This window comes from Halichoerus grypus, chromosome 6 (genome assembly GCF_964656455.1).
Source record: "Halichoerus grypus chromosome 6, mHalGry1.hap1.1, whole genome shotgun sequence".
Classification (NCBI taxonomy): Eukaryota; Metazoa; Chordata; class Mammalia; order Carnivora; family Phocidae; genus Halichoerus; species Halichoerus grypus.
The window spans coordinates 79,214,163-79,225,659 of record NC_135717.1 but is presented as its reverse complement, the minus strand read 5'-3'; the positions used below and the strand labels follow the sequence as shown (position 1 = coordinate 79,225,659).

Genomic DNA, 11,497 nt, shown 5'->3' with positions numbered 1-11,497 from the left:
CCACCCAGGCACCCCTCACTCTAAGTTCTTTGAGGTCAGCAATCATGTTAGATTTATCTCGAATACCCTCACAACACCCATCATATAGACAATGCTAAAAAAAATTTGCTGATGTCACTTGAATTAGGCTTTTTTCTATAAACCTCCTTGCTTTTAATAAACCATTTTCTAAATCATCAGTTTACACTTTTAAAAGAACATACTTATTATAACATTTTTTGGATGACAAAAGTAACATATGTTTATTTTAAACTGCATGGAACTTATAGAGAAGTCCTTAGGAGAAAATAAAAATTCCTTATAAATCTACCATCGGGATATGTTACCACTTTGATGTATATTCTTCCAGTTTTTTCTGTGCATTTGTATGTGTGTGTGTATATAGAAACATATGTATATTCTGGTTATATGTATATATATAATATATAGTTGGATATATATAAAACAATATTATACACACTTTTTGTAACTTGTTTTTTTAACTTAATGTATATGAATATTTTGTCATGTCATTAAATATTATTTTACAAAATTAATTTTAATGACTGCACATATATATGAACTGTAATGTATCTGTGTCTTGTTGAGTGTCAAGAGAATTTTGAATTTTTATTTATAGATAAATAATGCCATGGTAAATATGCTTATATATAAACCCTGTGCACACCTTTGATTCAACATAACAAGTTTAAAAAATATAATTCATTCACTCATTTATTTTCTCAGCACATTTATTGAATAGCTACTATGCAGCAGGTATTTTAAAGAAGAAATTATAATAAAGCCATTTCTCTCCAGGAGTCATATTTGGGGGAGGGGAAGCTCTATTCCACCTTAGGTTCTTTAGAATAGGAGCTGGTGGGTTAGTTCCAGGGTAAGCATTCTAGGTTTGGTTGCTAAGATGTGATTATTTCTCAACAATTGGATCATATTCCCAGGAGACACTTCCTCTGTGTCATCTTAACTGCTTCCTCATAGTGCTGTTGTCTGGTATCGGTGAGAAGGATAGAAACAGGGACTGGAGCAGGGTCAGACCCAGAGAGGAGGTGTGTCTGAACATGAGAAATGAAGTAGGACAGTGGCTGTGTAAGAGTAGCAAAGGGTTGGATTCAAGGGGCATTTAATAAGTAAAATCCTCTGTCCTGGCAGGGCTGTGGGTGGTGTGGGAGAGAAGTTAAAGATGACCAAGACTCAAGAACTGCCCAGAGATAGGGATTAATTTAGGGATGGAGAGAAGATAATATGTTCGATGTTGGATGTATTGAGTTTTAAGTAGTACAAGAAATGAAGAAGTCTAAAATATCGAAATAAGGTTTTGCAACTCAACATCTGGAGAGAGATTTTTAAAAAAATTTTATTATGTTATGTTAATCACCATACGTTACATCATTAGTTCTTGATGTAGTGTTCCATGATTCATTGTTTGCCTATAACACCCAGTGCTCCATTCAATATGTGCCCTCTTTAATACCCACCACTAGGCTAACCCATGCCCCCACCCCCCTCCCCTCTACAACCCTCAGTTTGTTTCTCAGAGTCCATAGTCTCTCATGGTTCGTCTCCCCCTCCGATTCCCACCCCCCTTCATCTTTCCCTTCCTACTATCTTCTTTTTCTTCTTCTTTTTTTTTTTAACATATAATGTATTATTTGTTTCAGAGGTACAGGTCTGTGATTATAGAGTATACATATCTTAAGCTTCTAGTAGATAATACCAAATTGTTTTCCAAAGTGGCTGTATTATTTTATATCCCACGAGTAGTATATGAAAATCTCTATTGTTCCACACTAGTTGTTGTAAACCTTTTAAGTTTAAGCCATTCTGGTGGGTGTGTTGCAATATACTTCTGTGGTTTTAATTTTTACTTCCCTAATTCCTAGTTAGATTGAGCCAAACCTTTAAATGTGTTTATGGGCCATTTGGATATACTCTTTTATAAATTCCTTTTAAGTCTCTTACCCATTTTTCTTCGTGTTTTTCTTTGATTTGCAGGGGATTATTATATATTTTGGATACAGATACTTTGTTGATTTTATGTGTGATATGTATTTTTTTTGCACTCTGAGCTTTGCCATTTTTACTCACCTAACGGTGTCTTTTGATAACTGGTGAATCTTAATTTCTCTCCTAACATTTTATTTTGAAAAAAATACCAAACCTATAGAAAATATTATTCATTTGATGATGAGGAGAAGAAAGAAGATGGCAACAATGATTATCATTACTATTACTTTGTTTAAGTCTTTAAGAGGCTGTTTTACAAAATTAATCTCCTCTGAAGTAATTTCCTGTTCCAGTTGTTGATTTTGTTGGGTTATCTTTCATAGCATTAGATTTCTACACGTCTTTGGGAATTTGGGCTTGTTCATTTTAAGTAATATCTATTTCTCTTCCTACCCCTCTTTCTCCCCTTCTGTTTAATACACTTCCTTTCTAGTTGCTTTTTGGTTGTCTCATTTCCTACCCCTAACCTGAACTAATGTCCAGGACCTGGTCTTAAAATGACAACAAAGAGCACTTCTGCTACAGAGATATGGGATCCTGTGGATTCAGGTAGAGTGCCAACAGTTTCTAATTGAGAATAATAATAATCAATATTGGCTGAGTTATTACTATATGCCAGGCACTATTCTACGTACATTATTTCATATAATGTTCCTAACAAGTCTATGAGTTAGATAGTACTACAACTACTACTGCTACTATCACACAATGATGATCATTTTACAAATGAGTAAAGTAAGTAAAGCATGTTAAATAATGTCTTTAGTAAAGACAAACCAGAACATTTAAACCAATCAGTCAATCAATCTACTATCTGCTGGTAGTAGATAGACTGAACTCAGACTAAATCAGTTTTCAGGGTTTTTTTCTATCACTATTAACCAAGACTATGGGTATATGTCACTGGAGTATAAGTTTTGTAGTTTATTAGTAATCAATTTTTCATAGTCTTATGGACAAGCACTCCCCTACTCCAAATCTCTATCCAACTTTCACCCATAGAAGGCAGTTTATGATCTCAAGGGGAAAGATGTGATCCAAAGGGCAGGCTGAAGTCTTGAAAATTGACACCTAATAGCAGATATCTTGTTTTTTTTGACTCTCATGTAAATTTTTTAAAAAGATTTATTTCTTTATTTTAGGGACAGAGAATGAGAGCAAGTGGGGGGAAGGGCCAGAGGGAGGGAGAGAATCCTGAAGCAGACTCCCCACCCGGGCTCAATCCCAGGACCTTGAGATCATGACCTGAGCCATCCAGGCGCCCCTCTCATGTTAACTTTTAATATACTTATTTTACATATGAAGAAATAGAGTCTCCAGGAGTTGAGTAAATTGCCTAAGGATATATTGTTAGTGGGAGGCAGACTCTGAGTCAGGACCCAAACTTGTGTCTTCTGATTCTTAATATTCTTTGCATGTTTTGTTTTACCATGATACTCACCTCTGATGAAATACCCACCTATAGCAAGAGAAAAACAGTTCCCCCACTTTACCCTCCTTATTTCTTATGGAGATGTATATAATTATGATAGGTTCCTCAGAGATCACTGACGGGAACCGGGAATGGGATATCTCAAGAAAGAACATTGAGGACATTATGGAGGCACTCCAAATTGCTGATCAGGTGAGGACATCTCAGACATTTTACTGGCTCCAATCAGCATAGGACCATCTCCATCAAGGTAGCTGGTTGGGTACATACCTGTTGTGCCAGGAGAGGAAGAAAAATTTCCAATCAGCAGAGCACTACTTGGTCCAGTTCATTCATAGCTCCAGGTCTGATTCCCATGTCCCTAGTCTGACCTATATACCTTCTGCATATACCCCTGATCCAGCTTTAATCCTCTTCCTGGATTCACTCCTCTTCCGTTCTCTACCAGGGATCCTTATTCTCTTTATTATCTTTACTCTTCAACCTTCCTTTCTTCCTGAGTCCCCTCTCTCCTATAGTTGTCAACAGATAATGTCTTACAAACTCTCAAGTTGCTGGAAGTTAAAATCCTAAATAACAAGATGGCAACTCCACTATGCCAGAAGGTGACAGATATCATCGTTGACTACCTGAGGACAATGGTGAGGAGCCTGTGCCTCTGGGCTGGGGGCTCTGGGGAAAGAAAGCAACCCAGGTCTGAGCCCAGGAGTTCTTTCTGTTGGATGATGATACTTGGAAACTAATTGGGATCTGGGATATGAGTATCTCATTTCTAAACAGTTTGCTAGAATCCGTATCTAGTACTCTGAGCATATCTCAAGAACTGTGACCTAGACAGAATTGGAAGCTACAGTAGTGAAGTGAAGTGGTGAGGCAGGAGAAGTGAGATGGAAAGAGGGGGGAAGGACTTGGGCTATTGGGCTCAAAATCTGACCTGGTTTTCAGATTGTGTCCTGGTATACTATAGGCAGTCACCTTTGTTACTGCAATTCATCTCACTCTATTTAGTAAGCTATTTAAATCCACCTACCCGTGTGCTAGCCCATCTTTAGACTGAATGTTCATGATGTCTACCTATCCATCTATCTTACACTTACTTTCCTGACACTGGGTTAATCTGGTTTCTTATTTTCTTGGTTAACTACCTGCCTATGAATTATCTTTCTTCTGGTTTACCTGCCTTCCTTGACATGCCTGTCTTCTGATCAAGACTCCTGACCTGCCAGAGACTTCCAAAGTTGCTTCCATAATCTACCCACCTTCCTGATGATTCACTTTCTGCTGTAGGGGAATTTCTGTGCTCTGAAATCTTCAATCCCCACTCCCGCCCTAACACAGAGACTTGGCAGATTTCTTGTCTACCTGTTCTTTGTATACTCTAGGAAGCTCTCGCCCTCCATCACTGGGAAGGTATATATTGAATGGGGTGGTAGGTGAGTTCTTGCCTTCTAGATAGAGGAGAATCACTTATGGACCAAAGCTGATTCTCAGGAGCTATGGGATTCATCTTGGGGATTAGCCTTAAAACAGTTAATCTTTCTCTTTCCAGAAGCCAGAGGGAGAACTGGAGGAGTTGTGTACTGCGGTCCTAATGGCTCTGGGGTTCCAGTCTCCAGGAATAGCCATCTTCAAGCTGTGTGACAGATGGCACAACAATCTACCGCCAAATTGCCTCCTGGCTGAGTGGGGAGACTCATCCACTGCCAGGGTATAGTCTGAGTTAGTCTAAGAGGACAGGGGCAGCAGAGGTGGAGACATTGTATGTGCTCTAGATTAGCTTTATACTCCTGATTTCTCTCATTGGACATCTCCACTTAGTTCAGTCATGGGTGTGTATGTGTAGGTGGGAGGGGGACAAACTAAGATCCCTATTGGGTTGCTGGGAACTCAGGAGGGAGTTCCTGGAGACCTAGAATGGCATAGTAGGACATACTAGGGCATGGGAGACCCACAGAGCTAGAAAGAAGACTCAAGGTGGAGAGAGAAGGCAGAGTAGAAAGCCTCCATTCAACAGTGGTGGGGAGGGGCAAGGAGGAAGCAAGGAGTGCTTTACTTAAGGGAACCTGCAGTGTTGAATTTGATTAGAGGCTTGGAAGGTAATAGAGTAGCAGGATGAGGCAGAAAATCACCATACAATCTCTGCCCTAGTGGCTGCTGGTGATGGTGGTGGCTCTCTTACCCACTCTGCTCCCCTCCCCCTATCACAAAGTGTGAAAAAACAATCAAGTCACTGGGCTAGTGACAGTGACCTGCCTTTTCTTTACTACTTGGAGCTGGGGGCAAAGAGTCTGGGGGGAGTAAGTTTGCCTTCTGGGCATTAGGTTCAAAATGACAAGGCATGACACAGCAAGCTCAGGGGACACAGCAACAGAAGTTGGAAACATGTCTCTTGATCTAATCAGGGCAAATCTTTTCACATCCACCTCAGACAGCATAGCTCTTTATTTCCTAAGGGTCCTTGGAAGAGAGTGTTCATGTGTACCTTGTACTAATACCCTGCATTTGTATGCTGTGCTAACATCCATTACTGAGCTTAATCTTCTCAGCATCCCGGTGCAGTGGTCACATCAGGAACTGTACTCTCATTTAACAGTTGAAGAAACTGAAACTCAGATAAATTTAGTAACTTGTTCCGGGTTGCCCAGACTCTGGAGGCAGAACTAGGATCAGAACCCAGGCCTCCTGGACTCCAGTCTATAAAGTTTCCTACCCTAAGGCTAGGATGCTCCCTTCCCTGGGATAGGGATGTCTTTCTTGTACTCTCCCTCTTAGGTGCAGCTTCCTACATTGGTGTTACATGGGAATATATCCCATGCCTTCTGAGGATGGCCCAAACGGAGGATGACATGTTGGCAATATGTCATGGTAAGGGTCAAGAGGGTCTGGGGAAGACTCTGTTGGAATCACGGAGGGAGGAAAGAAGGGCAAATAAAGACACTGGATGGGTCCCTCTGACTAGGGATCCCAGAAGGCTGGGGAGGGATAGGAAATGGTTGAGAGCAGGCCAGGTGTGAGCAGCTACTCTTCTCCCTCTGACTTCTTGGCCTGGACTGGAGCAAGGACCAAGCTTGATAGGGATGTTGTGGGTGTTGATAGCCTCAACCACTTTCCCTTCCTCTGCTGGGTGGACCAGGTGTGCTCACAAAGAAAAGATAGTTGGGGTGGTGGTAAATAGGTTGGTGTTTCCCAGCACAGGACCCTGGAAACATTTAGGGTTGGGGATGAGAGGACTGTGTCCATATGTGTATATGTTTCCCTTTGTGGGAAGGGAAAGGTGATGGGTAGCTCAAACTCCCTGCATCCCTCACAGTGCTCAAAGGATTGGTCATCAGTGCCCGGAAACATCTGGATCTGGGCATTACAGATGATGAAATAATATACATTACACAAGAGGAAGTGTCCTCCAAGGCTTATCTCACCCTCAGGCTTCTCTCCAATCATTGGTCCCGGAAGAGCAACAACAAGGTGAGAGTTGGAGATAGTGGGGTTGGATGGATGGCTGAATGAGTAAGTCTTGAGCCAAAGATGGCATGTCTGTCTACTTACTGGTGGAAGGATAACTTAAATGGCTCTTCCAAAAGAGCAGAGTGACTTTCCTTAGGCTCCTCTTCCCATTCTCCGGAAAAGGGTACTATCAGAAAACTCCACTGTCCAGCCACATATTTGTTAAATATGCAGTTAAGCAACTTAAATTTACTGATTACTAGCATTAGCCAGGCACTGTGCTAGGCCCTGGGGATACAAAGATGAATAAGGAAAAGCCCCGAAGGGATTGTCTTGTCTTCATCCTTGGCTGAGGCAAGTTTGTTTTGTCTCCTTGGGCACAGGTGACAGAGCAAGCTCTGGTGATAATTGGCCACCTCTTCTTCCTCATGCCACCATCCGAACTCAAGAACCAAGTGAAGCAGTTAACCCGATGGTTAATGACTTTGATAGCTGTAAAAGTGACACCTTTCTACATTTCCCAGGTGATTGGAATGGGGTGAGAAGATAATTTAACTAGTTTATTCTTTCCACATTTGTTGAGTAGTTAATGCTACGGTTAGCAAAGCATGGCCCACAGGCCAAATCCAGCCCGAAGCTTGTTTTGGTAAAATAAGGTTTTGTTGGAATTGCACCATGCACATTTGTTGAATTCATCTAACACTTTGAATCTCTCTGACTTTCCTGTCTCTGACCTCTAGACCCAGATTTAAATGGCTCATGAGAGTAGATCAAGCCCACCTGGATAATCTGTTTTAAGGTCAACTAGTGTAGGACCTTAGTTACGTCTGCAAAATCCCTTCCTATCAACACCTAGATTACTGCTTGATTGAATAACTGGGAAAAGGGGCCTGGAATTTGGGAGGCCATCACAGAATTCTGCCTAACTTAGAATTGTTATACCAATGTTAGGTATTTTTAGGAACAGAGGACCCAGAACTGGAACCCCAAATTTCTGATTGTTGTTTCAGTCCTTCTTCCATTTCAATGGCCTTCCTCAAACCAAGTTCCCTCCAATTTTTGATGGGTATTTCACAAAAATGTGTTATTTAGCAAAATGGGTGGGAAATACTGAGTTAAAATTAATATCTTAAATGTAGGACTTCTCAGGAGCCTTCAATATGTAGGCTAGTCTTGTCCTCCAAGAAGCAAATACCAACATGGTATTCGAGGTGCAGGAGATTTATTGGAGGAACATCTGTGAGGGAAAACAGGGAGGGAGCCAGAGGAGGCTGGGAGCCATCAGACTGTGTTGTATGTCTGACCCTTGATAAGGAGAAGAGGAAAGAGGGAAGGAAGGGAAGGAAGGAAAAAGTGAGGAAGGTCTTAGATTACAGTGTAGTTCTAATAAAGTTTCAGTATGGCGAACAGGGAGGCACTGAACCAAAGTCACCCATCAGAAAATGTGCCTGCCTTAGTGGACTTGCCATATTCATTCATTGGCTGGGAGAAACCTGTGGGAATCTGGCTTCAGTTTCAACACAGTGATGGATTTTAGAGCATGACAGCTGGAGATGCTGGTTAATTATGCACCTCAGAATAGGCATCTGAGGGGGCACCTGGGTGGCTCAGTCGTTAAGTGTCTGCCTTCGGCTCAGGTCATGAATCCCAGGGTCCTGGGATTGAGCCCCACATCAGGCTCCCTGCTTGGCAGGAAGCCCGCTTCTCCCTCTCCCACTCCCCCTGTTTGTGTTCCCTCTCTCACTGTGTTTCTCTTTGTCAAATAAATAAAATCTTTAAAAAAAAAAATAGGCATCTGAGAGGCATATTTTTCAGGGTTGGTAAATATGCTAATGTGCCTTTGTGAATTTCCAAGATGAGGATTTTTTTTTTTTTTTTTTTTTGAGTGCAACAATTACTAGCATCGAGTTTCCAGGGACTACAGTTTGCAGTCTACCATTACACTACCACCTCAAATGCATTTTCCTTGTTATATAAAGAGATGACCTTTCTCACATATGTACTCTGAGTTTTGCCCATTAGTGGACCACCCACACAATCTCTTGTTTAATCTCGCTCCTGGCACATGTCTGAATGTTGCCTAGGGTAGGGTCTATGAATTTGGAACAAAGGTTTGCTCTGCGTAGTCAATTAGCCAGTTGGAGGATGAAATTTGTTTCCCAACTACTAGTCCGAAGATTGTTCAGGTGGATATTCCACCCCACATCTTGGCTGACAGTGGAAATGTTTTGACTACTCCCTTTCCCCTTCTCCTTCCTCCTCCTCTCTCACTCCAGGACATGGTGATTGAGAATCAAGATATTTATCAGTCTGTAGTATAATTTTGTTTGGACATCAACCAGCACTAACCAGCTCTATTTAAGCAAACTGGCCCTAATGGGAATCCATCAAGTAGACCAAAGGAGAGGAAATGTTGAATATCCAAAATCCAGTGGAGGGATTTCTGCTTCTGGTAAAGATGGAGTAACTGAGGTCAGATTTACCATCTTGCCTGAAACAACTAAAAAGCTGGACAAAATATATGAAATAATGGTTTTTAAAACACTGGACATCAGGCAACAAAGAACAGTGATTCCTGAGAGGCAGGAAAGAAATGAGGTGAGGCCTATTATTGCCCCAGCTAATTTTCTTGAGAAAATTAGGTCCAGGTCATGGCATAGGGAAAGAAAACCCAGGAAGAATCTAGTGGACTTTCTGAGTGGACAAGATGGCAGTGAGAATCCAGGGAGACCAAGGCAGCTAGAGTTTACAGAGCAGAATATTAAACAGTGCATGCATATGAGGAAACTGTCTCAGGTAAGGAAAAGAACAAAGAATTGAGAGAACTGTAGCCAGAACTCACACAGGGCCAGGAATAGTGCCTGTTCCACCAACCAGCCTGAAAACTTTGTAATTCACAGGCATTGGGTAGAGTATGGAGAAGGTGGGGCAAAATTAAGAACAGGCTGAATGCTGTTCTGGTCTAACAAATCTTAAAAGCAAGACACCCCAAAATCAAACTATTTTCAAGTAACTGCATCCCAGAAGAAATTCAAGAATATAAGAATACAGAAATATCCAGCACTCAATAAGGTAAATTCACAATGAGTGGCATTAAATAAAAAATCACCAGGCATGCAAAGATGCAAGAAACTATGATGTATAATAGGGAGAAAAATCAATCAAAACTGACCCAGAACTCACACAGATGTTAGAAATAGCAGACAAGGACACTAAAACAGGTATTATGACTGTATTCTCTAGGTTTGAAAGCTAGATTGGAAAAGAAAAGATTGATTAACTTGAAGACATAGCAATAAAAACTATACAAAATGAAACACTGAGTTAAAAAGATAAAGTAGAAGGAGGAGAAGGACAGAGAGGAGGAGGAGGAGGAAGCTTCAGTGAGGTATGGACAACTTCAAGCAGCCTAATTTATGTGCAGTTGGAGTCCCACCAAAAAGGGGAAAGACAGAAAATTTGAAGAAATAGTGTTTGAAAATTTTCCAAATCTGAAGAAAGTAATAAAGTCACAGTTCCAAGGCACTAAGTGAACCCCAAACACAAGAAATATTAAGAAAACCATACCAAACCATACCATAATCAAATTTCTCAAAACCAGTGAAAAAGAAAATCTTAAATGCAGAAAGTAAAAACAAAAAACAAACCAAACCACACAATAAGAACAACATATTTCATACGGAGGAATAAAGATAAGGATAATAGCATATTTCTCATTGGAAACAATGCAAGTGATAACATAGTAGAATTCAAGGTACTGAAAGAAAAACACTATATCTGGGGCGCCTGGGTGGTTCAGTCGTTAAGCGTCTGCCTTCGGCTCAGGTCATGATTCCAGGTCCTGGGATCGAGCCCTGCATCAGGCTCCCTGCTCGGCGGGAAGCCTGCTTCTCCCTCTCCCACTCCCCCTGCTTGTATTCCCTCTCTCGCTGTGTCTCTCTCTGTCAAATAAATAAATAAAATCTTTAAAAAAAAAAAGAAAAACCCTATATCCTAGAATTCTGTGCTTAGTGGTAATATCTTTTGGAATGAGTGAAAAAAATATTTTCACACATAAAAAAACTGAAAGAATTCATCACCAGTAGACCCATATTATAAGAAATGTTAAAGGAAGTCCTTCAGGCAGAAGGAAAATGATACCAGATGGAAATATGGATTTATACAAAAGAATGAAGAAAATCAGAAACAGTAACTGTGTGAGTAAATATATTTTTTCTTATTTAAAAAATCTCTTTAAAAGGTAACTATTTAAACAAATATAACAATGTAGTGTGGAGTTTGTTACATGTAGAAGTAAAATATATGACAACAATAGCACAAAGTATAAGTATACCTATACTTAGTGTACATAAAGTAGTACAATATCACTTGAAGATTGACTGGGATAAGTTAAAAATGTATGCTATAGGGACGCCTAGGTGGCTCAATCGGTTAAGTGTCTACCTTCAGCTCAGGTCATGATCTCAGAGTCCTGAGATTGAGTCCCGCCTTAGGCTCCTTGCTCAGTGGGGAGCCTGCTTCTCCCTCTGCCTGCTGTTACCTCTGCTTGTGTGCTCTCTCTCTCTCTGACAAATAAATAAAATCTTTAAAAAAAAGTATGTTATAAACCCTGTAGCA

The 11,497-nt window shown here is 40.6% G+C and overlaps 1 protein-coding gene across 1 annotated transcript in view; it reads left to right on the top strand.

Annotated features, from left to right (window-relative positions):
* Positions 1-11,497, top strand: part of LOC118535837 (uncharacterized) — a 117,094-nt gene that overhangs the window by 32,143 nt on the left and 73,454 nt on the right. Inside the window, exons 3-8 of the mRNA XM_078074148.1 lie at positions 2,438-2,553; positions 3,537-3,628; positions 4,986-5,144; positions 6,209-6,301; positions 6,747-6,901; positions 7,264-7,404. The gene's annotated coding sequence lies outside the window, so the exon portion shown is untranslated. The remainder of the gene's footprint in view (positions 1-2,437; positions 2,554-3,536; positions 3,629-4,985; positions 5,145-6,208; positions 6,302-6,746; positions 6,902-7,263; positions 7,405-11,497) is intronic.